The sequence below is a fragment of the Aegilops tauschii genome, chromosome 1, assembly GCF_002575655.3.
Source record: "Aegilops tauschii subsp. strangulata cultivar AL8/78 chromosome 1, Aet v6.0, whole genome shotgun sequence".
NCBI classification, from domain to species: domain Eukaryota; kingdom Viridiplantae; phylum Streptophyta; class Magnoliopsida; order Poales; family Poaceae; genus Aegilops; species Aegilops tauschii.
In genome coordinates this window covers 1,683,453-1,708,818 of record NC_053035.3, presented here as the reverse complement: position 1 = coordinate 1,708,818, position 25,366 = coordinate 1,683,453, and the positions used below count along the sequence as shown (strand labels likewise).

The 25,366-nt window shown below is 44.8% G+C and overlaps 1 pseudogene; it reads right to left on the bottom strand.

Moving 5' to 3' along the window:
- Positions 1–12,071: 12,071 nt before the first annotated feature.
- Positions 12,072–15,453, bottom strand: LOC109754223 (uncharacterized; annotated as a pseudogene).
- Between the last annotated feature and the right edge of the window lie 9,913 nt (positions 15,454–25,366).

The window sequence follows — 25,366 nt, the reverse complement described above, 5'->3', positions numbered from 1 at the left end:
GCTACGGGCTTAGCAAGAACCGTTCTTACCTACGCATCAAAACCACAATGATAGTTTGTCAAGTTGGTGCTGTTTTAACCTTCGCAAGGACCGGGCGTAGCCACACTCAATTCCACTAAAGTGAGAGAGACAGACACCCGCCAGTCACCTTTAAGCAACGAGTGCTCGCAGCGGTGAAACCGGTCTCGCGTAAGCGTACGCGTAATGTTGGTCCGGGCCGCTTCATCTCACAATACCGCTGAACCAAAGTATGACATGCTGGTAAGCAGTATGACTTATATCGCCCACAACTCACTTGTGTTCTACTCGTGCATAACATCAACGCATAAAACCAGGCTCGGATGCCACTGTTGGGGAACGTAGTAATTTCAAAATTTCCTACGCACACGCAAGATCATGGAGATGTATAGCAACGAGAGGGGAGAGTGTGTCCACGTACCCTCGTAGACCGTAAGCGGAAGCGTTAGCACAACGCGGTTGATGTAGTCGTACGTCTTCACGATTCGACCGATCAAGTACCGAACGTACGACACGTCCGAGTTCTGCACACGTTCAGCTCGATGACGTCCCTCGAACTCCGATCCAGCCGAGTGTTGAGGGAGAGTTTCGTCAGCGCAACGTCGTGGTGACGATGTTGACGTTCTACCGACGCAGGGCTTCGCCTAAGCACCGCTACAGTATTATCGAGGTGGATTATGGTGGAGGGGGGCACCGCACACGGCTAAAAGATCAAATCAATTATGTGTCCAGAGGTGCCCCCCTGCCCCCGTATATAAAGGAGCCAGGGGAGGGGGCGGCCGGCCAGGAGGAATCCTACTCCCACTGGGAGTAGGACTCCCCCCCTATCCTAGTTGGAATAGGATTGGGAGGGGGGAAAGAGTGGAGGAGAGGGGGCCGGCCCCCTTGCCCCAAACCAATTCGGTTTGGGCCATGGGGGGCGCGCCCCTTGCTGCCCTCCTTTCCCACTAAGGCCCACTATGGCCCATTAGCCTCCTGGGGGGTTCCGGTAACCTCCCGGTACTCCGGTAAAATCCCGATTTCACCCGGAACACTTCCGATATCCAAACATAGGCTTCCAATATATCAATCTTCATGTCTAGACCATTTCAAGACTCCTCGTCATGTCCCCGATCTCATCCGGGACTCCGAACTACCTTCGGTACATCAAAACACATAAACTCATAATATAACCGTCATCGAAACATTAAGCATGCGGACCCTACGGGTTCGAGAACTATGTAGACATGACCGAGACACGTCTCCGGTCAATAACCAATAGCGGAACCTGGATGCTCATATTGGCTCCCACATATTCTACGAAGATCTTTATCGGTCAAACCGCATAACAACATACGTTGTTCCCTTTGTCATCGGTATGTTACTTGCCCGAGATTCGATCGTCGGTATCTCAATACCTAGTTCAATCTCGTTACCGGCAAGTCTCTTTACTCGTTCTGTAATACATCATCCCGCAACTAACTCATTAGTTGCATTGCTTGCAAGGCTTATAGTGATGTGCATTACCGAGTGGGCCCAGAGATACCTCTCCGACAATCGGAGTGACAAATCCTAATCTCGAAATACGCCAACCCAACAAGTACCTTTGGAGACACCTGTAGAGCACCTTTATAATCACCCAGTTACGTTGTGACGTTTGGTAGCACACAAAGTGTTCCTCCGGTAAACGGGAGTTGTATAATCTCATAGTCATAGGAACATGTATAAGTCATGAAGAAAGCAATAGCAGAATACCAAACGATCGTGTGCTAAGCTAACGGAATGGGTCAAGTCAATCACATCATTCTCCTAATGATATGATCCCGTTAATCAAATGACAACTCATGTCTATGGCTAGGAAACATAACCATCTTTGATCAACGAGCTAGTCAAGTAGAGGCATACTAGTGACACTCTGTTTGTCTATGTATTCACACAGGTATTATGTTTCCGGTTAATACAATTCTAGCATGAATAATAAACATTTATCATGATATAAGGAAATAAATAATAACTTTATTATTGCCTCTAGGGCATATTTCCTTCAGTAGCGCCTATTTTCCAAGAGCACTACTGCTATTGAACTTAGCAGCAGCGCTTTTCTCCCACCCTCGCTGCTGCTAAGTTTAGTCCACTCGTTGCAACAGGGTGTTTACCACCTTAAATACGTTACTTCTCAAACCATCACAACCACTTGTTCTTCATTGAACTCTATGTGTAGGATATGTGGCCGCAATAGGAATCTTCACCGGTTTGATAATTTATATTCTACACAAAAAGATCATTGATGAGCAATGTATTTTTGAATTTTTTTAGATGCTTGGCCTTAGCAATAGCGCGTTTTCCCACAAGGCGCTACTGCTACAGGGATAGCAGTAACGCTGCTCTGGTAAAAGGCGCTACTGCTATGGCGTTTAGCGGTAGCGCTTTATTTTAAAGTACGCTACTGCTAAGCCTATCCTATCTTCTCCATCCGACCAACCCCTCACTCTCCCCGCTCCACTCCCATTCTCACTCTCTCGTGCATTCCGCCGCCGCCGATGTTTGGCTCTCCCCCGTCGCCGACGTTTGGCTCTCCCCCGCCGCCGCATTGCCGTCGCCCCCAAGGTATCCTCTCTCTCTCCTCCTCCCTCTGGTCGCCCTCCTCTATCCTCCCTCCGACTATGTTTTGCTGGAGTGTTGATTCATTTCCGTTCCGATAAATTTCAGACGCTCGATACGTCCTATTTTAGCAAAGGTCATGACGGATTTTTTTCATGAATTTAAGCATGACTTGTGCTAGAATATGTAGGAAATATCGAGTGCCCCGGATTCGACAGACCTAAAGTCAACCCGTTGCATATTGAGTAATAGTGATCTGTGTGTTGAGTTTCCTGATAGTTGCCTTCGATCGATTTTCAATTAATGTTTCAACTATGAACATAGGAAATGTCTGACGATGAAAAGGATTTCGGTATGTGCGAATACTGCGAAGACGAGCGCGGCCTGTGTGACAGGCCTCACCTAGTTGGTGGTAGGCGCTTCAGCATCAAGATGGATGAGAACTTCGAAGTGGATACAGTAAGTCACAATGACAAGTCTTTTTTCGTAATTAAGCATTACTTCTGCTTCTTTTGCTTCAACTTATAATTTTAATTTTTTACTATTCTACTAGCGTATGCCCTGCCTTGCAAGAATGTATGTCTTGAATAAGGTTGGTTCGGTACTATGAAAACTATGAAGGTAAAGAGTGTTCACTTGAGGACCGAGCATGGTTATTCTTTTGCCATAAAATTATACAATGCAGACACCTTCACCTATTTTGAACGCAAAAATTGGAGAGCACTATGCAAGGGTTATATGCTTATCACCTTTGATATTCATCCGAAAGATGAAGTTGAAGGTAATATCGACATCTGGGTCGATGAGCAGATGCCTCCAGTTCTACTATTATGTGAGTTTCTCAACCATATTTATGTCTTGGATATTGTTTCTTAAAAAATAGTTGACAACTAATTTCTATTGACAGCTTATATTTCCATTCAAGCAAACATGTCCGGCGCTTGGTAGACATGACCTACTACTGTCCCGGGGCTGAACTAAACTGCGAGGAGATAAGTCATTATGTTTAATGGCTTGAGAATATTGATACTGTCATTTCAGGTTATTTTCCTGGACTTCAAAATATTAGTACTCAAAACGTGCAACCAATAGTGTTTGTATTGAACTACGGTCACATCTATTTAGAAAAGATGGTAAGATTTTTACTATTTGTCCTCAGTGCATCTTTTGCATATATTATTTTGTAAGCTAAACTTCATTGCTAAGTATGTTACTACGATGTTCTTCAACAGGTACTCCCGATTATAGTTGTCCCTCATTGGATCGAGGCTAAAGGTCGCATGAAAATGGTTAGCTTACGACCAAGATATCCTACATTGCACATGAGTGCATTCAGGATTTCTAAAAGCGAACAAGTCTTAATAGTCAAAGACTGGAGCAAAATTGTGAAGGATCGCAGAGAAGTATTAGGGGGCAGCAATCAAAAGCGCAGCCCACAATTAGGAGATAGGTTCATCTGCATGCTCCAATATGATAAGGCAGGAGTGCTACACATGTTCTATGCTATTTTATCTGTGAGAGAGCAGCAGGAGTGAATACCTAGCTAGAATGAGTTTGAAGATGATGACGTGCTACACTATGACTATGATGATTAAATAGCTAGTGTTGGTGGTAATGACTATGATGATTATTATTAGCTAGTGTTGGTGATGATTAGATAGCTACACTATGACTATGATCATTAAATAGTGTTGGTGGTAATGACTATGATGATTATTAGCTAGTGTTGTTGGTGATGATATGATGCAAGAGTTTTTATGTTAATATGATGATGATGATGATGATGAGTTATTATATCATTGGGTGAAAGAAGTGTGGATTAGTTTAAAGTGGATAGATCCTAAAAGATCAAGTCATGGATTATCGTGATAATCCATGACTTGGTCACTTAGAATCCATCTACATGAAAATAATCCGCGGTTCTTTCACCTAGTGATTTAATAACTCATTATAATGTAAAAATAAACTCTAAATAGCTACCGTATGAAAACTTGTATAAAGGTGTATGAATACTACATAAAATAAAAAAGAAATAGAATACGGAATAATAGTAGTAGCGCGGGCAGTGAGACGCATTGCTAGTAATTACCAGTAGCGCCTTTTGCAGGAAGCGCTGCTACTAAGTAGACATAGCAGTAGCGCGGGTGAACAAACGCTACTGCTAACCTTTAGCTGTAGCGCCGTAGCAGTAGGGCAGTTACCCGCGCTACTGCTAGGCTTTTCCCTAGTAGTGGATGTAGAGCCCCTCCCTCCGATCCCATTCACCTGGGAGGTAGCGCCATCCTCCATGATAGACAACGAGTCTACACCTAGATCCCAACCAGATCATGGTCCTGCCTCCCCAAACTGCAGCGGCACCTCCCATCCCATCAACGACCAACCTATCGGAGGGGCGATGGTCAGTGTGGGGCGCGGGGGCCATCACCATGGATGGGGGGAGGAAGAGGCGGCATCCCCGCGGTCTACAGGAAGGGGATAGGAGGGAGACGCGTGGATGACCTGCATGGAGAAGGTGGCGTTGGCGGTCTCGATGACGAAGGGGCGTCCGCAGTCTTGGAGGGTAGCGAAGGCTGGGAACCCACAACCACGCCCTAGCAGAAAGATCTAGGGAGGAGTTGGTTGGATGATGGAGGCGAAGGGATCCGCAATGGTGGCTAGGACATGGTTCCCGTCGTTGTAGCGAAGAGATCGAGGGCTCCCTGGTGCGTCCAAATTCTTTTGGTGCGAGCGGCCTCGCTCCCTGGTTCATTCGATTTTTGTTCGTGCAAGGGGCCTCGCTACGATGGTCATCGTTCCATTTTTTTGGTTAGTATGTTCAACGGGATCATTACAAGGGAGGTGAGAGGAGGACGAAACAAAACCAGACAAAGGTGGGAGGTACGATGAAAACAAATCGGAACGAAAACTACCAACTGCATCATTAGAAGTAGATATATTATGCCGAGAGCGATTCTCGGCAAAGGCTCTTGAACTGGAGTAGGCTTCCAAGGTAGCAAAGTATAGCTCTTGGTAAAAGATGTCGACCTGTAGACCCTGACATCTTCTGCCGAGAGCTGCGACAGGTCTCGGCAAACTAGGATCATCTTTACATAAGGGCATGTACAATGGTGGCATATGGATACATATGCCCCATGACAAAAAGTAATTTGAGGCACCTGCATTTATTTTTTCTCCCCAATGCAAGCTACCACTAGTGGGTCTAATTAAGAAATAGAAAATAAAGACTCTAGTACACATGCATCTCTACTTTTCACTCCAACCTTTTCATCTTTTGTCACCGGACCACACTTTTTTCTCTTCAAGCACCCGCCTCCTGAAGAGGATCTCGCTTCCCTATCCAAACCTACTTTACGTCATATCCGATCCTACATGGCATGCGAGGCATCACCTTGAGGCTATGCATTGTACATGCCCTAACATGGCTCTCGGCAAACTAGGCGTAGGCCAAAGGGACTGCATGTCAGGTGGTGGACACGTGGCAATTTCCTATTCGTTTTCTTCCCCAACCATGGCCCTCGGCAAAGCATGGACTCGACGTACGCCGTGGGGCCTGCCTGTCAGGTGGTGGACATGTGGCAATTTCCTATTCGTTTGCTTTGCCGAGCATGGCTCTCGGCAAAGCACAAACTCAGCGTACACCATAGGGCCTGCCTGTCACGTGGTGGACATCGTGGCAGTTGACTATTCGTTTGGTTTGCCGAGCATGGCTTTCGGCAAAGCATGGGCTTGGCTTAGGCTGTAGGTCCGACCTGTCAAGTGACGGACACGTGGCAGAATCGTGCCCCTTGTTGTTTGCCGAGCGACCTTCCGTTGCTCTCGGCAAAGCTGTGCCACATGGCAACCGACGTCTCCGTCTGTTTTCTGTGAATCAGTTTTATTTTCCCGAGACGCACTGTTTGGCTCTCGGCAAAGTTTTCCAAGTGCCCGACGTTTGGCTCTCGGCAAAGTTATGTTTGCTTGAGAGGTGTACACCGGGTACTCTTTGCCACGTTTATTTGGCCATTTGTTGAGTATTTTTGGCACTCGGCGTAAGGTGTAATTCCAGTAGGGGTATTAGTTTCCCTGAGCTGTGCAACGCGTCGTACGATAGGATCTTGGGCAGTAGGAAAGAGAGGAGGATGGGCGCGCGACAGCAACAAGCCCACCAGCACGGTCATGGCCCAGCCAACCGAGGCGACATACCAGCCATTCACTATGATTTTTCCTTGGAATTTCGATGTGGGAGAAGAGTTGCAGTTGACGTTGATTTTTTCTAGGAATTTCGATGTCCTCGTCGTCATTGACGTTGACGTTGACGAGGAAGAAATACGCCGATGATGCTGAGGTTGTCGTCCGCCAAGGTGTAATTTCACGGTTACCGTGGTAACCGCAAATTCCGGTGACCCTCGAGAAAAAAGGTCCGTTTGGGATCCAAAACCTTGGTTCAAACGGACGCGAGCAGTTTTAAGGGTCTGCATGGGAGATGCCCTTAGTATTAACAAGCGGCCGAATGATTTAACTCTTGATCATTCTGTACATGTACACAGGCCAAATTAATAATGATGCCCTAGTTGTCAAAAAAAAAAAAAAGGCACAAGCCAGCTCACACGGTTCCTTCTCCATTGATTGTGCACTGCGAGCTACTACTCTGCACTGCACTGCACTGCGCTTGTGAGAGTCGTCAGTTGTGAGAGATGGCAGTCTGTCGAGACAGAAGCTGGGCAGACCAACCACGCAGACATAGCATGTCACTCCCATCACGTAGGCGTTGATTTTGAAAAACCAATCTCACAGTTCTAGTGTGCTGCTTGGCATGGATCATCGTCGCTATTTTTATCTTTTTCTAATAACTAGCAGAGTGGCCCACGCAATTCGTGGGCAATATTTTTATTGTCCTCACAGTAGAACTATTACCTCGTATAGATACATGTTGTCATGCTACTGCAAAGAATACAAAATTTACGTCTTCTAATTGTCAGTTCTATTTTCCAAGTGAGTTTCTTATGTGTAGTAAGTGTAAAGAAATTTCATAACGAATTGTTTTCCTTATTTTATTATTTTCATAAAATTTACGAAAATTGGTCTCATCCACACATAAAATGATTTTAGTGCTAAAATACCACATGATGCCTTATATTAATACAGTTTTTTAAATTTTTTATTTTACTGAATCCTTTTTTCTAGAAATTTCTATGAACTACAAATGTGCCTCACGATTTATTTGATTGATGGATTTGGAATTTCATTACACCATAATATATGTTAATTGATCTTGTATCACTTTGTAATTCATATCATATATTAAATAATTTATTACTATAGTTTAATTTTTGATATTTTCTTCAGTATTAACCGACCAAGTAAGCTTATTTTTTGAACCCTAGTAAGTCCCGAACGTTCGGAATTTAAGCATGTCATCCCGAACGTTTTTTGATGGCAACTTTAGTTGCTGCGAGGTGGAAACTTTAGTTGTTAACACATGGCAACTTTGTTCTAATTCAATTTTTTTGTCAGAAAATTGCCATGTTTGTCAACCTCGCCTTAACTAAAGTTACCATGAAAAAAGTTCGGATTACCATGCTTAAAAATCAAACTTTCGGGATTTATCTATTTCGTATTTTTTTCGACGTATTAATTTTGTGTGCGACTGTTAGCATTTGGATTTTTTTGTGCTCTTGTATTGTTCAGGCCCCTTAATCTGTTCGATGTATAGCTTATGTGTTAAGTGTAATTCCGTGGTCGGCGATCCGTATTTTTTTACTGTGCATCTTCTAATTATACACACTAAATCGTGAAGAAAAATCACGGCATCTTTGAGTTACACCACAACGTGAAGAAAAATCACTTCATAAGAGCAACTCCAATGCAGCGACCCAAATCGTTTGTCTGCATCTGTTTGGGTCAGCGTGAACAAAAGTAAAGGCCCGACACGCCGACCCAAACCCAAAACGCGTCCGCTTCGTGTCCGCGCCGACACACTTGCGGCCCAAATTTGGGCCGCAAATGCGTCGGCACGGACGCGAAACTTCCATGCCGCGCGTCCCCTCGGGGTCAGCCGCGGTCCCACTTGTCGGCCACCTAACTACCGCCCGCCGTCTAATTTATGACGACCATTGACACCGGGCCAACTAGTCAGCCAATGGAAGCGTCGTTTTTTAACCCACACATGCGGGGGTGGGGGGGGGGGGGGGGCTCATCCACTTCCGTCCACATCTGGCCCCACCACCCTCTTCGTGCTTCCTCGCCGGCGACAATCCAAACCCTAGCCATGGGCATCTTCGGCAGCAGCTCCAGCAGCGGCAAGGGCAAGGGCACTGCCGGCGCCTCATCCTCCCGTGCTTGCACATCCCGGTGCACCAAGCGCGGTGGCACTGAGAGTACAGGCAGCCGCTGTCTTATCCCAACGTGACGCTGCCGCACAACTGGCACCTTGATCCGCAGCGGATCCCGGTGCCGGCGGTTTCGTGGACACAGCGGGCGCACGACGAGGAGGTGCGCAGGCGCCGGGCGCAGCTCACGCCGGCGCAGCAGCGGATGCAAACGCCACAGACTCTCTCAACTGGGAGGCCTGGTTTGCCCTCGAACACGAGGAGCAACGGAGGCTCGGCGTCCATATCAACTTACCTGAACTATTTTCCACATGAAATTAACCACTAGTTTATATGATGAAGATATAGCATAGTAAATTACTAAATTTTCTTTTAGCTCACCATGAATGTCTGCTTGCTATATTAAGCATTCATGTATCCATGCACTTCCCACTAGAGTAGCTGTATTTTCTATCTCTCGAAACCAGGAATAAACATCGTACATCAATCTAGCATATAAGATAGCTGGGTTCACAAAACAATAAATCTAAAAGGTACACCTCAGGTAACAGGGGCTCTGTGTATGTGATCCGCAGTTCCGCACGCATGTCGCCACATCGATGAAAAAGATGTCGCACTCCTGAAGATCGCATTACAATTTTGTAAGCAACTCGCTTGAAAGACTGGTGAAACTCATACGATTTGCCAGTGAATTTTACAATGTGTAAGCAACTCCTCAAGATCGCATTTTATACATCCATCACATACCCATTGTATTATGGAATACCAAAATTTGGCCAGTAAAACTCTTTCCTCAATGGGACTGCTTCTACCTCCAGGCATGGATGAATTTTATCCACTATGCCTATATACGAGAACAGTGACCTGAATACCAAAATCACAGCCGGAAGTACGTTATACCTACGAGTCCATCCAGTAACCTGCGGATTCATCTTGCCGGTGGAGAGCTCGGACGCTTAGTCAGATCCAATTCGAGGGATTTTCTAGGTTCATTTGTAAAGCCTATAGTCAGAGGTCCCCACGACCGTATTTCCCAATTTACATCATTATAACTCGCACCCCGTACCCCACCCACGAATTAACTGCACCCCATCCCAAGACGCCGTTCAACCGTGTCGATAAAGAGCTCATATGTGCTCGTGTGCAGAAACTCCGTGTCCTTCCAAACTGCTTAATTAACATTTGGAAATTACACACCATGTAAGCACTAGACCTGCCGATTCGTGTCATCTACGCAAGCAGTCTCATTTTCTTTTACACCATCTCAGCATTTCTTAACAAATTTATGGCATGTATATATCTATGGTTTCAATAAACAAATTCATGTTGGTAGGCGAATTAACCGCTCAAGCAACTTGCTAAAATCCATGCACCGCAAGGCCACCATATGAAAAAGCCTGCACATCGACAGTGAGCCGCACCATCTGGCAGCGCCGCCCCTCATTCAAGCCTACATCGCCTTCGAGGATGGTGCCACCATGATGACCACTGTCAAGTAAGTGTCGACCTCCTTCTCAGGCTTGCCGGCACTCCCCGTTCATAGACCAGTGACCTTCTGGGGCCGTTAGGACAGCTCTTGAGCAATTTTAGACTGTCGTTGCCTCCAAACTCTGAACCTTTATATGAGTTTATTGTGCTGATAGTGCTAGTGACTGACGTGTGGTGGTTAATGCAGTGCCTGTTCATAGGATTTGATTAGGTGCTTGTTCAATATACACCTACCCAGCAGGATTACATTACTTAAATGGCTTCTTGGTATAGCATTTGTGCATATAGGATGGCCAAGTAATGTACACAGATAGGAATACTAAAATTGTTCTCTTCCATTTACATTATTTAGGCCATGTGTGCAAAATACATTTTTGTTTCAGATGTGTGTAAAGTACTACAGATCAAACTTGACTGACGAAGACGTTCCAAACTTGTCACTGGGCACAACAAACAATGATACTTTTGCAGTAAAGCTTCTTGGAAACTACTAAAACATAAGCCCCTGAATTGATCGCAGTACATCAACAACAATAAACCAACAGAACCAGAATGTCCATTTCTCATCTTTTACATATCAACCAGCAGGCCGTCGAAAGCCTTGATCTCAAAAAATCAACAGCAGAGAAGGAACTGCCAGATTAAATCCACCCATCCATGGATTTCCTTTACAAATGAATGAGCAATGGAGATTTAGCATAATGAATGAATGCAGCGTCCTTCATTGCACAAACAAAGAGCCAAGAACCAGCAGAAAGGGAACTTGGCAGATACCACCATGATAATAATACGCCTAAAGATCACTGAAACATCCAGCTCATTGGCATACATATATATACCACACTGAAAAATAGTAATAGCAGTCATGAAAAAATGGCATTGCCACCATCACTACAAACTTCATGATTACTAGTCCAACAGCGTCCCAGCTGCAGCATATGTAGCAGTGCTTTCTCACGCTGAATTGATAATTCTGAATAGTTTTACTGAATTCTATCACACTGGACAGTACTTCATACTAGTCCTAATGGTCAAATTAAACAGTAGGGTCATATACGTCTGGCCCACTCTGAAAATGGCAGCGCACAAACAAACATCACAAACGAAATCAAGCCAACTGCTAGGAGCTGAAACGTACCAGAAATAAAACGTACTGAATAGTTTTGCTTCGCTTTTGAACCAAAGGGCTGCGACGTCCTTCTGAGTCTTCCGGTGCCTATTATCGAGGTTGATGCCAGACCATCAAACATGCTTCATTGCTTTCCTAAAACTTCAAATTTCAGCACAGAATAGACAAAGACACGAACTTGCGTGCAAGGAAATCTGAGAGAGGGGCACAAGTGCTTTGCGCTGCTAAAACTTCTGCAGCTTTTCTCGTCTTTTCTCTTCTCTTATTTGAAGATAACAACTTGAACAAGAGAATGGTAAACATGGCCTCGTGTGAGTCGCGCCATCCCACGACTCGGGGATCAAGCGGGCGCACAGCTCACGACATCACAAGACTCAGACATTGCACGAACAAACTCGTGGAGTCGTCCACACTATGACATGGCAATTACATAACATTGTCTACCATATTGACCATTCTCTCATGTGTAGAAGGGGAAAATGAAATCTACAATTAACACGACAAGGTGCTAGATTCATTCAACACACTGGACAATGACTAGAGGAGGATCACTGGATGAGTGCTTGGTATGCCTCCCGCATGGTTGGCCTTGCCTGCGGAGAAGATTCCAAGCAAGAAAAGGCCAGGTTGACGAGCAGAGCCAAGCTATCCTCTTCTGCTCTTGTTGGTGTTGTCAGCCGTTGGTCTAGAATATCTTCCACCAACACATCTTGTTCCCCGCTTGAGATACCATCTAATAGATCCCTTGGATGCTTTCCCATCACTAACTCTAGCACAACCACGCCAAAAGTATAGACGTCACATTTCTCAGTCACAACAGATGTGTATGCCATTTCTGCACAATACCAAATTAAACATTAGAATTAGAAACAAAGTGGATAGAGATGAATGCTTATGACGTGAGAAGGGAAGATATACTACTACATACCAGGAGCAATGTAGCCATATGTTCCTGCTAGCGCGCTCCAGTTTGATGAATCGGGCTTAAGAATCCTTGCTGTGCCAAAATCTGATACAAAAGCCTTCAAGGATGTATCAAGTAAGATGTTATTGCTTGTGATATCTCAATGTATTATAGGTGGAATGCATTCATGGTGCAAATAAGATACTGCTTGAGCCACATCATTTGCAACAGCAATTCTCTTGTGCCAATCCAATTCCTTTGCTAGCTCCTCAATTTCCAATGTCCTGTGGAGGCTTCCCTGCTGAATGTAGTCGTAGACTAGAAACTTATATGTTGGATGGGAGCAAAATCCATACATTTTGACAATGCTTCGTTGTCTGATCCGTGTTAAGATTTCCATTTCACTACGGAACCTTCTTTCATCATCCAACTCCTCTTCGGCCTGATGAAGCTTCTTGACAGCAACTAGCTGCCCGTCTTGGAGTTGTGCCTTGTAGACTTTGCCGTATCCTCCTATTCCAATGATGTACTTATCATCAAAGTCTTCTGTTGCCCTTACAATATCGTCAAATGCTAATCTTCCATCAAAATTCCAAACAGAGAATAGGCCCGTTGCTTCAGTGGTAACACTTTCTTGTGGTTTCCTCTTCATACGAGTAAGTATTACTATGACAACAGTTGCAACAACAATACTGAAACCCATCACAAGAACAATTGGCAAAACCAAACCAAGTATCTTCCCCTTTTTGTGAGCAGCTACTGGGGTTGAATAACAAGGTGGCATGCTAGAGAGGTTACCACATAGACCTTTATTGGGAAGAAACCAACTTGCTGAAGCATTTTTTAGTAGCCTTGCTATTGGGATTGGTCCTTCCAAGTCGTTATAGGACACATCGACTATTGAAAGGCTAACCATGCTTGCAAAGGATGATGGGATGCTGCCACTGAACTGATTATGTGATAAATTCAGAAATTCCAGCATCTCCAACTTCCCGAGTTGCCATGGTAACACACCTGTGAGGTTATTGTTGCTCGCATCTAGCATGATTTGCAATCCTGCTAAATTTCCAATCGCACCAGGCAAACTCCCACTGAAGTTGTTGTTGTTGATCTTCAAGGATTGCAATTTCGTGCAGCCCCTTGTTCCTCAGGTATTAATCCACCCAGTCTATTCCCAGATATACCAAGGTATCCTACGTTGCTTAGCTTTTGTATTTGTATGGGTATGGGTCCAGATAGTCGGTTCGATGATAGGTTCAGTATATATAGATTTTCTAAAGTGCAAATTTCTGGTGGAATCTCACCGTTAAGATGATTAGAATTGAGTGTTAGTTCTTCTAGGTTGGACAATTTAGAAAGGATTGGAGGTATGGAACCAGTGATCATATTTTGTGATAGGCGTAATACCGTTAATTGGGTACATGCACCTAGATTTTTTGAGATTTTCCTAGAGAATCTATTCGATGTCAAGCGCATGTCTTTTAGTTGTGGGTACACACCAAAATGTTGAGATAAATCTCCTGTTAGTTGGTTCCACTGAAGGTCGATTTCAACCAAACTCGTACATGTCTTTAAACTCCTTGGAATTAGGCCACTGAACATATTAAAAGATATGCCGACAAATTGAAGTCTTCCACTCGAACATATATTTGCGGGTAAAGTTCCTGAAAGTGAGTTGTTAGACAACCCAAGTTTAATAAGGCTTGTGAGATGTCCTATTTCTCGAGGAAGAGAACCTGATAGATTGTTTTCAAAGAGTTGCAGTTCTTGGATGCTTTGCAACTTCCCAAAACTTTTTGGTATTGACCCCGAAATTTGGTTAAGATACAAGCCTAAATACTTGAGATTCATCAGATTGCCAATCTCTTGGGGAATGAAACCGGTTATCTGATTATCAGAGAAGGATAATGCAACTAACTTGGTAATATTTCCTAAGCTGTCAGGAAGAGAGCCAGATATTTGGTTCTCGGACAAGTATAATCCTTGGAGATTTACCAAGCCGCCCACTTCTGAAGGCATCGGCCCTGTGATTTGATTGGTATAGAGAAAAAGCTTATTTAGCATAGTGAGGTTTCCTAGTCCTGGGGGTATTGAACCAGTTATTTGATTTCGATAGAGACAAAGTATATTCAACATGTTAAGATTTCCTATTGTCGGCGGGATGGAACCTGTGATTTGATTATCATAGAGAAAAAGTGTGTTCATCTTAGTGAGATTGGTTATGGAGACTGGAATTGGACCCGATAAATCATTTGAATTAAGCTCAAGACTTTGCATATGGACTAGCCTGCCTAGTTCTTGGGGTATAGGCCCTGAAAGTCGATTACCAAACAGGTACAGAGTATTTAGTTGGGTCAGATTACCAATGGTTTTCGGTATCAATCCGCTTAAGCTGCTGTTGCTTAGTTGTAGAACTTGGAGGTTGACAAGCCTTCCAATCTCTTCAGGAATGAGACCTGATACCATGTTTTGGTGAATGCCAAGTTGAGTTAACATTGTTAGGTTACCAAGAGATGCAGGGATATGTCCTGTGATTTTGTTAAATGAGAGATCAAGCAGCATGAGACTTTGCAGGTCACCAATCTCACAAGGAATTTTCCCTGCGAGCTGGTTCTGCTCAAGGTTGAGTTCCAAAAGTACTGACAGGGAGCTGATAGTAGTGGGTAGTGCACCATGGAGGCTATTGTTATGAAGGTCGATATGTGAGAGGAATGGAAGAGCCGAGAAGTTGAGCTCACCAAGCTTTCCATGGATGCCAGCATCCGGCAGAGAGATGTTGGTCACCACCCAGGGCATGCGGCGGCCATGGCGAACAGCCGTGCACATTATGCCCGTCCAGTTGCAGGGGCTGGTGTTCTCCTGCAAGAGCTCATCTGCAGCGGCGGGCTTGCAAGAGTAGCTTTCCAGTGGAGGAGGGCCATTTGTTGGGACCTTAGTGAGATCCCTCCATGCCACGCCGCTTGTGCATCTTCGAGGAGAAGAAGGCACGGCAGGAGCAGCAAGCAGAGATGGAAGAAAGCTCGCATTTTGCAGCCTAGTGTTTGCATGTTGTGTTTGGTTTGGGTATGTGATTCCATGCAGAGGGCAACTCTATTTATTTAACTAGTGTACCAACCATTGTTACGAGGTCCTCTAAGTCAGTTAACACACATCAATTGAGTCGTGCTGCATGAATGCGAAGACCAGACCATAAACCTTGCTTAAGTCTTGGTCCTTTCCACACACACAAGACTACAAGACCACAATTCGTGATGCATGACCAAGGTCCTGCCTTTTCACACCAGCACCAAATGGTACCACACCAAGTTTCGTCTCACTGCACTTCAAAAAATTGTTAGAAAGATGATTGATACAATCTCGATCATCAGGTTTATTGCGATAGTTTTATGTGCCCGCAAATTAAAATCTATATATCATATTATTATTAAACTAAGAGGCAAATGAGCAATCACATTCTTCACATAGGCAAAACCATATGATATGTTGCTTATAGATTTTTGTTGAATGTATTATGCATGTATATTGTGTCTTGAGCCCACCTCCTAGTTATCTTGTATAGCTGAGGTTGTGGCCCCCATCCTGTACATCATATATACGTGCCCAGTGCACCGATCAATACAATTTATGTTGCACGGCTTAACATTGTCTTCTACATGGTATCTATCGCAGGTCGAACCTAGCCCTACCTTAGCCGCCGCCGCCGCGCCCTCCTCATGCCGCCGCCGCCAGCTCTCCCCACCCCCACCCGCGCCGCCCCTCCTTATCTCCCCACCCGCGCCGCCACAAACCCTAACCTGCCGCGCCCTCACCTCAGACGCCGCCACCTCTCTCGTTCTCCGCCACCACCATGAGCATCTCGGGATCCTCCACCGCCACCAATCCCTTCGCCGGTCCGGACGTCACCCTCGTTCGCGATCTGAACATCCACGAGCGTGTCCCGGTGGTTCTTGATCATTCCACCGCCTCCTACTCTGCTTGGAAGCGGTACTTCTCCTTGGTGTTTTGGGAGTACCTGCTCCACAGCCACGTCGATGGCACTATGGACTCCAGCCTCGTGGTGAACGATGAGGAGTGGATGATCCTCGACACCACCATCATCCGCTGGTTCTACCTCACCATCTCCAAGGACCTCTCCACGTGGTGGCGGATGATGATGACGACGCCTACGTCGTCTGGAACAAGCTCAACGGCCTCTTCACCGACAACAAACTGCAGCGCAAGGTCCTCCTCCACCGCGAGTTTTATGGGTGCCAGCAGCTTGATTCGTACATCTACGATTTTTGCATGCAACTCAAAAAGCTTGCCGATGAGCTCCGCGATCTCGACGAGAAGGTCGGCGACGAGCTCCTCATCAGCACTCTCACTGCCGATCTTGTAGAGAGATGTTTTGCCAATGCAATATTCGTTTTATTGATTGGGTGCAGGTGCACGTATATATAAGTACAGGTAGGCCTCAACCTCAACTATACACAACTAGTAAGTTTATATCAACATATGTGAAAGTGCGTTATATCGACTAGAGGGGGGGGGGGGGGGGGTGAATAGGCGATTTTTATGAATTCTTCACTGAGGAATTTCTGGGTGAGGAAATTCCTAAATGAAGAACTACTTGCAGCGGAATAAGTACTCAGATGTAAGCATAACCGAACACAAGCATGGTCATCATGATGAAATGAAAACAAACACTAAGTGCGGAAAGCGTAGACACAAGATAGCACAAGATGAAGACAAACAAACTGAAGAAATTGAGCTGAGGAAATTGAGAAAATCTTCAGTCAAAGTCTTCAAACATAGATATGACAAGCACACAACATAGTAATGAGGAAATGAAAGAGTTGAGGAAATAGAACCAGTAGGTTTGGTGATGACAATGATTTGGTAGACCAGTTCCAACTGCTGTCTCAGTTGTACATCTGGTTGGAGCGGCTAGGTATTTAAACCTGAGGACACACAGTCCCGGACACACAGTCCTCACCGTATTCTCCTTGAACTAAGGTCACACAGACCTCGTCCAATCACTCGTGGTAAGTCTTCAGGTGACTTCCGAACCTTCACAAACTTGGTCACTCGGCGATCCACAATTCCTGTTGGATGCTCTAGACCATGACGCCTAACCGTCTGGAAGAAGCACAGTCTTCAAAGGTAACAAGCGTCGGATCCACGCAGGATCAATCTCTTCAGTGATGCTCAATCACTTTGGGTTTGTAGGTGTTTGGGTTTGGGTTTTTCCTCACTCGATGATTTTCACTCAAAGTCCTCGGAGGATGGGTTGCTCTCAAATGACAAGTGTCAGTTTCTCTCGGAGCAGCCAACCAGCTAGTGGTTGTAGGGGGCGGCTATTTATAGCCTAGGGAGCAGCCCGACATGATAAGACATAAATGCCCTTTAATGATATGACCGTTAGGTGGATAAGATATTTTGGGACGGCTGGCGCATAGCACAGCAACGGTCGGAAATTTGACTATCAAGTTCCTCAGGGCTACCATGTTCCTCACTATGTAGGCAATCCGCACAGGCGAATTCCTAACTCCTCAGTCAGGACAAATTCCTCAGTGACCAGAAGAACTTCATCTCTATCACTGAAGAAATTGACTGAACTGTATGAGATTTCCAATGGCTTCACTCGAAGGAATTGGTAGGTGTAGGATTTTGAGTTGAGCATCACTTGGAAATTTTTCCTTAGTATTTCCTCGACCCCCTTTAACAGTACGGTGTTTCCTATGACTCAAGAAAGAGAAAAATAAAACTATGAAAAATGAAAGTCTTCAAGCATCATATTCCTCGCATAATTATCAAGTCTTCACGGTGACACCAATTTCTTTTCTTTCAAAGTCTTCATGAAAGTCTTCAGGAATACCAAAATCTTCAGTCGAAGATATTCATTTTTAGGGGTCGACATTTCCTGTAAATATTAAACTCCTCATGGACTTACAGACCTGTGTACACTCACAAACGCATTAGTCCCTTAACCTATAGGTCTTCAATACACCAAAATCACTAAGGGGCACTAGATGCACTTACAATCTCCCCTTTTTTGGTGATTGATGACAACAGGTTAAGTTTTCAACGGGGATAAACATATGAAGTGTAAATACTGATGTTGAGGAATTTGATTGCAAGATATAGAAGAACTCCCCTGTAGATGTGCATAGTGAGGAATTTGCTTTTGAAGCAATGAACACTTGAAGAGTTGAATCATGGAGATCTCCCCCTATATCTTGTAATTCATACACGCATTTGACATAATATATGAAGAATTTGAAATGCATGATGATGCAATATGGTGACTGATGTAATTCAGCATGCGTGCATTAATATTGACGAGGAATAAGCATGCAGAAAAAAAAACATCGCAAAGGTATCAGGTCACCATAGAGTTTAAGTTTACAACTCGATCAATAAAAATCTTCGGAAGAACGAGAGTTGTAACTTAGCAAAGAAAAAACGCCCATATAGGTAGACCCGCTTGAAGACTAACTCAAATTTCTCCCCCTTTGTCATCGAATGACCAAAAGGATCGAAAATGAGGACTAACGCCCCTGAATAATATCAAGTTGATGAAGGAGCGCTAGCGTTGTTGGGGTCGTTTGTCGTAGTAGGGCCTGCCGCAGTGTCGTCCAAGTCTTCATGCTCGTCGGTGTCGCGCGATGAAGAATAGAAGCTGGCCACCAAGGAAGGAACTTTGACCTTCTTGAATTTCTTCGGAGGAGGTGCAGACCAGTCAAAGTCCTCCTTGAGACCCATTTTCTCCAGATCTTCTTTGCTCTAGACATGAGACAGAACAGCCCAGGTGCGGTTGAGGGTTTCATGAAGGTAGTAGTGGTTTTTATTCACTGCATTGTGGGTAGCAGTCATGTTTTGAAGAATTGCACCAAACTGACGCTTGACCATTTATGATTGCGATCAACCTTCTGATGAAGACTGACGAGTAGCTCACGATCAGTCATCACCCTGGGTGTTGTGCCTTGAGGATTTTGCTTGTTGGTGTTGGCGGCAGAGTCATGGGTGGCAGAGTCGTCATTGGTTGAGTAGGATGCAGCCTTGCGAAATTGACCATCCAATGGACGAATGCCTTCATCTATTACAGCAGTGGCCTCGCCCTTGTCATCAGCTGAGGAAAATGTCCATTTGAGGACTTCAATCGGGGGCAAGTAGCTGCCATGGTTCAGTGTATCAGCTTTGTAGTTGAGTGAAGACCTTGTTCTGATGAATCTCATAATCCAAGGTGCATAAGGCTTCAGCTCAAACGGTGACATAGCGATATTGGCCAGAGTCCTCATGAAGAAATCATGGAAGTTGACGGGAACGCCATGCATGATATTGAAAAGCAGATTCTTCATGATGCCAACGACTTCTTCTTCATTTGAATCGTGGCCCTTGGTTGGACTCATAGTCTTCGTCAGGATGCGATAGACAGTCCGAGGCACATAAAGCAATTCCTTCACAAGAAATTGAGTTCTTGGGGCCTGACCTGGTTTCAATGGCTTCATCAGCACTTGCATGTAGTGATCTGAAAGCTCAGGTTCATTGTAGACACAACGAGCAGCTTCAAGGGGACGACTAAGTGGTAAGGCACGAAGCAATTCAGTAGCTGGTGCCTTGTAGTGAGTGATTTCTGTCATCCAATCCAGCACCCATGAAGTCACGTCTTCAGAATCTCCAGTGATGTGCAGCGTTGCATAGAATTGAAGAATGAGTTCTTCATTCGAATCACAGATGTCAGTGCAGAAATTCAGTAGTCCAGCGTCATGAAGAACACTGAGGACTGGCGCAAAGCACGGCAGAGATTCCATATCCACATGAGGAATGTGCTCATGATCGAAGACTTTATCTTTGTTGAATAGCACCGAGGAATAGAAATTAGCCTGACTCGCCGTCCAGAAACACCTCTTCCTTATGCGAGCAGAGTCATATGGGTTGTAATCAGTGAAGAACACCCGCTCGCCGAAGAAATCATCAGCCTTGAATTTTTGCTTCCTTGAGAATGGATCCTTTGGCTTGGGCACAGGAGTGTCAGTGAGTTGCATCATAACCTCAGGAATCACAATCTCAGGTTCTTCAGGCTGAGGAATTTCTGGTTCCTCTTCAGTGGCAGTCTGCGTCTTCAGATGATCAGCAGCAGCAGCAGTTTCTTCAGCACTAGTGGCTGGAATTTCTTCATGTACAGATGCAGTGCGTTGAGTTTCTTCAGAGCCCATTTGAACAGTTTGTGCAGGGGACTGAGGAATTTGCTGTAAGGGTGTGAAGAGTGGAGAGTTGGGGTGCTGACTTTCCCAAAAGTCATCATTCATCACTGGTGTGGTCCATCCAATGTCCACATCTTCATCTTCCATTTCTTCAACATCGGCCTCTTCAGTAGTGAACGGAGGCATTGGCGAGGAAGCAGCTTGATTTGAAGGGACTTCGTCCACTTCAATTTCTTCATCCATCTACTCAGTCGAAGCAGCAGAGGGATTTTCTTTATCAGATCCGCTAGGGATCACATATTCTTCATCAAAAGGAACGATTTCCTTTGATGGCATGGTTGAGATGGGAACAACATCAATGGGATTTGCAAATGAACTTGTCATAGGCTTCATTTTCTTCGGAGCTGAAGAATCTGAAGGTGCTGATGCTTTCCTTTTCTTCAATGCAGCACACTCTGCAGCCTTTGTTTTCTTCACATCTGATGCAGATGGAAGGATTGGAGTTGGGGTAGGTGCAGACGGAGCAGAGGAATTTGGTTCATTTTCTTCAGGTGCAACTGATGCAGTTTCCCTGACTTCTTCATTTTCTTCAGGCGCACCACTAGTGGATGCCCTGGCAATTTCATCAGCGGCTGGAATGCAGTCATCAGCCCTGGAACTCACATTTTCTTCAGCAGCCTGAAAGTCATCAGCGGTGCTGGCATGTTCTTCAGTTTGCTGGGCAGATGCTTCAGCCTGAGGAATTTCCTGTTGCGATGGAGCTGCAACATTTGAGGTGAGCTTTTCAGTCAGTTTAACAAACCTGACTTTGGCTACTTGCCAATCAACATAATAAGCATTGAAATCATCGCTGAGGACTTTGATTTCAGACTGTATCTTCACAAGATCATCAGTTGTCATAGAGACAATGTTGTTCTTCAGAAACTTCTCCTTCTTGTACTGCGCCTTCTTGATCTGCCTGGCCTTCTCATACTTCCATTTTTCTTCTTGAATGAAATGGGTCAGTACGTGATTTTGGCCAGGAGTCAACTAGAAATCGGGCATAGGAGTGTTTGGGTCCTTGTGCCATAGATCAATATAGTGTAGGATCAACCCTGAATCCAAAAGCAGTGGCACATTGGTGCCTTTGGCTCTAGCGGCCTGACTTGCCTATCTGTGATGATCTCAGCAAGTTCTTCATCATCAGCTTCGTCTTCTTCAGACGGCACTTGGAATGCGACCTGCTTCTTTTGAGGACTAGGGCGAGGGCCTCGTCCAGCAGTGACTTTTGTCTTCAGCAGAGAGGGTCCTGTTGAAGAATTGGGTGCAGCTAAGGAACTAGCTGAGACACCTGAGGCAATGGAGATGCATGTAGTCCTTTGGCACGTGGCAAGATGCACAGGTGCTGAGGACTTTGTCGGAGCAGCTGAGGACTTTGGAGGTGCAGGAGCAACATGAGGAATTGGTCGTGAGGACTTTGAAGATTCTGGCCGTGAGGGCATAGCTGAGGAACTCGGCCTTGAGGGCATTGAAGAAGAAGCACTTGTCTTACGCGCAGGCTTCTTTGCCATAGATTTCTTCGGCTTGACAGAGACCTCAGCAGCAGCAGCAGCATAGTCTTCGTTGAATTTCCTCACTTCTTCTTTGGCTTGTCTTGCCAGCTTGGCCTGGCGCTTGGCCCATTCTTCAGGAAAGTCCTCACCACGCTTGATGCTAGTGGGATCAGCTACTTGGCCAGGTGCCAATGCAGGTCTTGGGCATGGAGGGTTGAGTGCGAATTTCTTAATGTACTTTGGAGTTACGTACCTGTACTCCCTGCATTCTCTTGCCCATCTCCTTTCTATCCTCTGAATGCGCACCTTGCGCGCATTCTTGTCCTCTTTTCCAAACTTGGCCTCATCAGGTGTACAGTAATCCTTATATATGTCATCAGGGATTTCAAAGGCAGTGTCAACTTCGGGCCTCTTTCCTCCTTTATGTGGCTTCTTCCCATCAGCCATCTTCTTCAGCTGAGGAATTTGAACAATTGAATTTTCTGAAGAAGTATGCAACTTTTCTTCGAGGAACGCTGCAAATGAGTTAAGTTGATGAGAACCTAGTGATTCAGCAGCGGACACGAGTACATGTGAACAGAGTATAGTTGCGAGGAATTTGGAGAGGTCATATGCGTTCTCAGAAGGATTTTCACAAATAACAAGTTTGAGGAAATTGACCAGATGATTCTTGGAGAATTGTATAGATCGAAGATCCATACAATTGAGGAATCTTGAAGAAAATATGACTTAGAGAAATGAATCAAGAACAGATGACATGTGAGGTGTTTAGTGTATGAGGATTTGAAGAAAAACACCTTTGAAGATTTTATTGAAAACATTTGAATCAAAGAGGGCAGTAAAAGTAACTTTTAATTACCCTGAACGAAGAACACGACGAACTGTGAAGTGGAGAAGTGAAGTTTGTCTGTGCAGATCTTCCACGCCCTAACTTGGCAGAGGAAGACGACTACGGCGGTGGCGGAGTGAAGATTTCCGCGGCCGGCGCGAGTACGACGGCGACGAGGTCGAGGCAGTGAAGCGCTTCCTCACCGGCGACGATGAAGTAGCGGCGGCGCTAGGGTTTGAGAAGCTCGAGCAGGAGAGTGGATGAGCGGAGTAAAAGAAGTGAGGAAGGGGAAGGGGGTATTTATAGCCACGGTGAAAAACTGTTCGCCCGAAGATTTTGGACGAACGTGCCCCTGACCCTTCTCATTCGCTTGACATGTGTCACCCACGTACTGAGAAGTGGAGATCGTGGGTGAATAGATAAGTGTTTTCGTGGGATGCGGAACAGTTTGAGCGGCAAAGCCAAATTTTTTGGATAAGATAAGTTTTAACTTTGCGTTCGCAATTTCTTCAGCTGACAAGGACACAGTGAAGATTTTGAACGAGTTTCAAATAGAACGGACATGAAGAATTTGTGAATAGATTGGGTTGAGTATAGCATAGAGGGGGAAGGGTCCGATCACATTCACTTAGCAGAAAAAGCAACTTGAAGAATTAGCAATAAGTGAATGTTGTAGAGGACATAAACTCATATATATATAGCCAATGAAGAAAAACAACGGAAACAGTGAAGACAATGCGAAGTTGAAGAATTTGAACAACTGAGGAAAAACTCAAATTGAAGATTTTCAACTTTTTGTGGTGGCGTGACCCACCGTATAAGAATGATGATTTCAGACACCGCGTACAATTGTCGTAGGGTTCTGAGAATCAAATTCTTCGTTAATTTCTTCACACTTAGAGTGTTATTCTTCATCGATTGAAGAAAAATGTTTCTTCATGTGTTGCATATCTAAGTCATCAATGTTGCATAAATGTTAGGATGTGTGTCCTTTTCAAAGAACATTCGAAGATTCTAAGATATTTAGCTCACACCGCAACTTGCTAAATCTCTTCTCGTCCAAGGGCTTTGTGAAGATATCAGCTAGCTGTTCTTCAGTCTTCACATGCTCAATAGAAATGTCGCCCTTCAACACATGATCACGAAGAAAATGATGACGAATCTGAATGTGCTTTGTCTTCGAGTGCTGAACTGGGTTATGAGCAATCTTGATAGCACTCTCATTGTCACAGTAGAGAGGCACATTCTTCACGTTGACGCCGCAGTCCTTGAGAGTTTGCTTCCATCCATAGCAGTTGAGCACAGCAAGAACCAGCAGCAATGTACTCAGCTTCAGCAGTAGACAGTGATATGAAATTTGTTTCTTCAAGGACCAACAGACCTAAGATCGTCCGAGGAAATGACATGTACCAGATGTTGACTTGCGGTCCACACGATCACTAGCATAGTCAGAGTCAGAATATCCAATGAGATCAAAAGCTGAGCCCTCTGGGGTACCATAATCCTAGTGTTTGTGTGTGAGCTAGATATCGAAGAATATGCTTCACAGCCTTATGGTGTGATTCCTTCGGTGCAGCTTGAAATCGGGCACACATGCAAACACTAAGCATTATATCTGGCCTAGATGCACATAAGTACAATAAAGAACCAATCATGGAGCGGTATACCTTATGATCGAAGTCAATACCATTTTCATCAGTGCACAGATGGCCATTTGTGGGCATAGGGATTTTGACGCCTTTGCAATCTTGCATGCCGAATTTCCTTAGAACATCCTTGAGGTATTTCTCCCTACATATGAATATGCCATTGCGCTGTTGATGAATTTGAAGACCTAAGAAGAATTTCAACTCTCCCATCATAGACATTTGATATTCTTCACTCATCATATAGGCAAATTCATCACTATAACGTTGGTCAGTACAGCCAAAGATAATATCATCAACATATATTTGGCACACAAACAGTTCACCATCATAAGATTTAGTGAAGAGAGTAGGATCGAGTGAACCGGGTGTGAAGCCATTCTTCGTGAGGAATTCCTTCAAAGTATCATACCACGCCCGAGGGGCCTGCTTGAGGCCATAGAGGGCCTTATTGAGTCTGAAGACTTTGTCAGGATGCTTTGGAATCTTCAAAACCTGGGGGTTGAGCAACATATACTTCTTCCTCAAGCTTACCATTGAGGAATGCACTTTTCACATCCATTTGATATAAGATGATATCATGATGGTTAGCATAAGCAAGTAATATGCGAATAGCCTCAAGTCTAGCAACAGGTGCAAAAGTTTCATCAAAATCAATTCCTTCAACCTGTGTGTAGCCTTGAGCTACAAGACGTGCCTTATTCCTCACCACAAGGCCATTTTCATCTTGCTTGTTGCGGTAGATC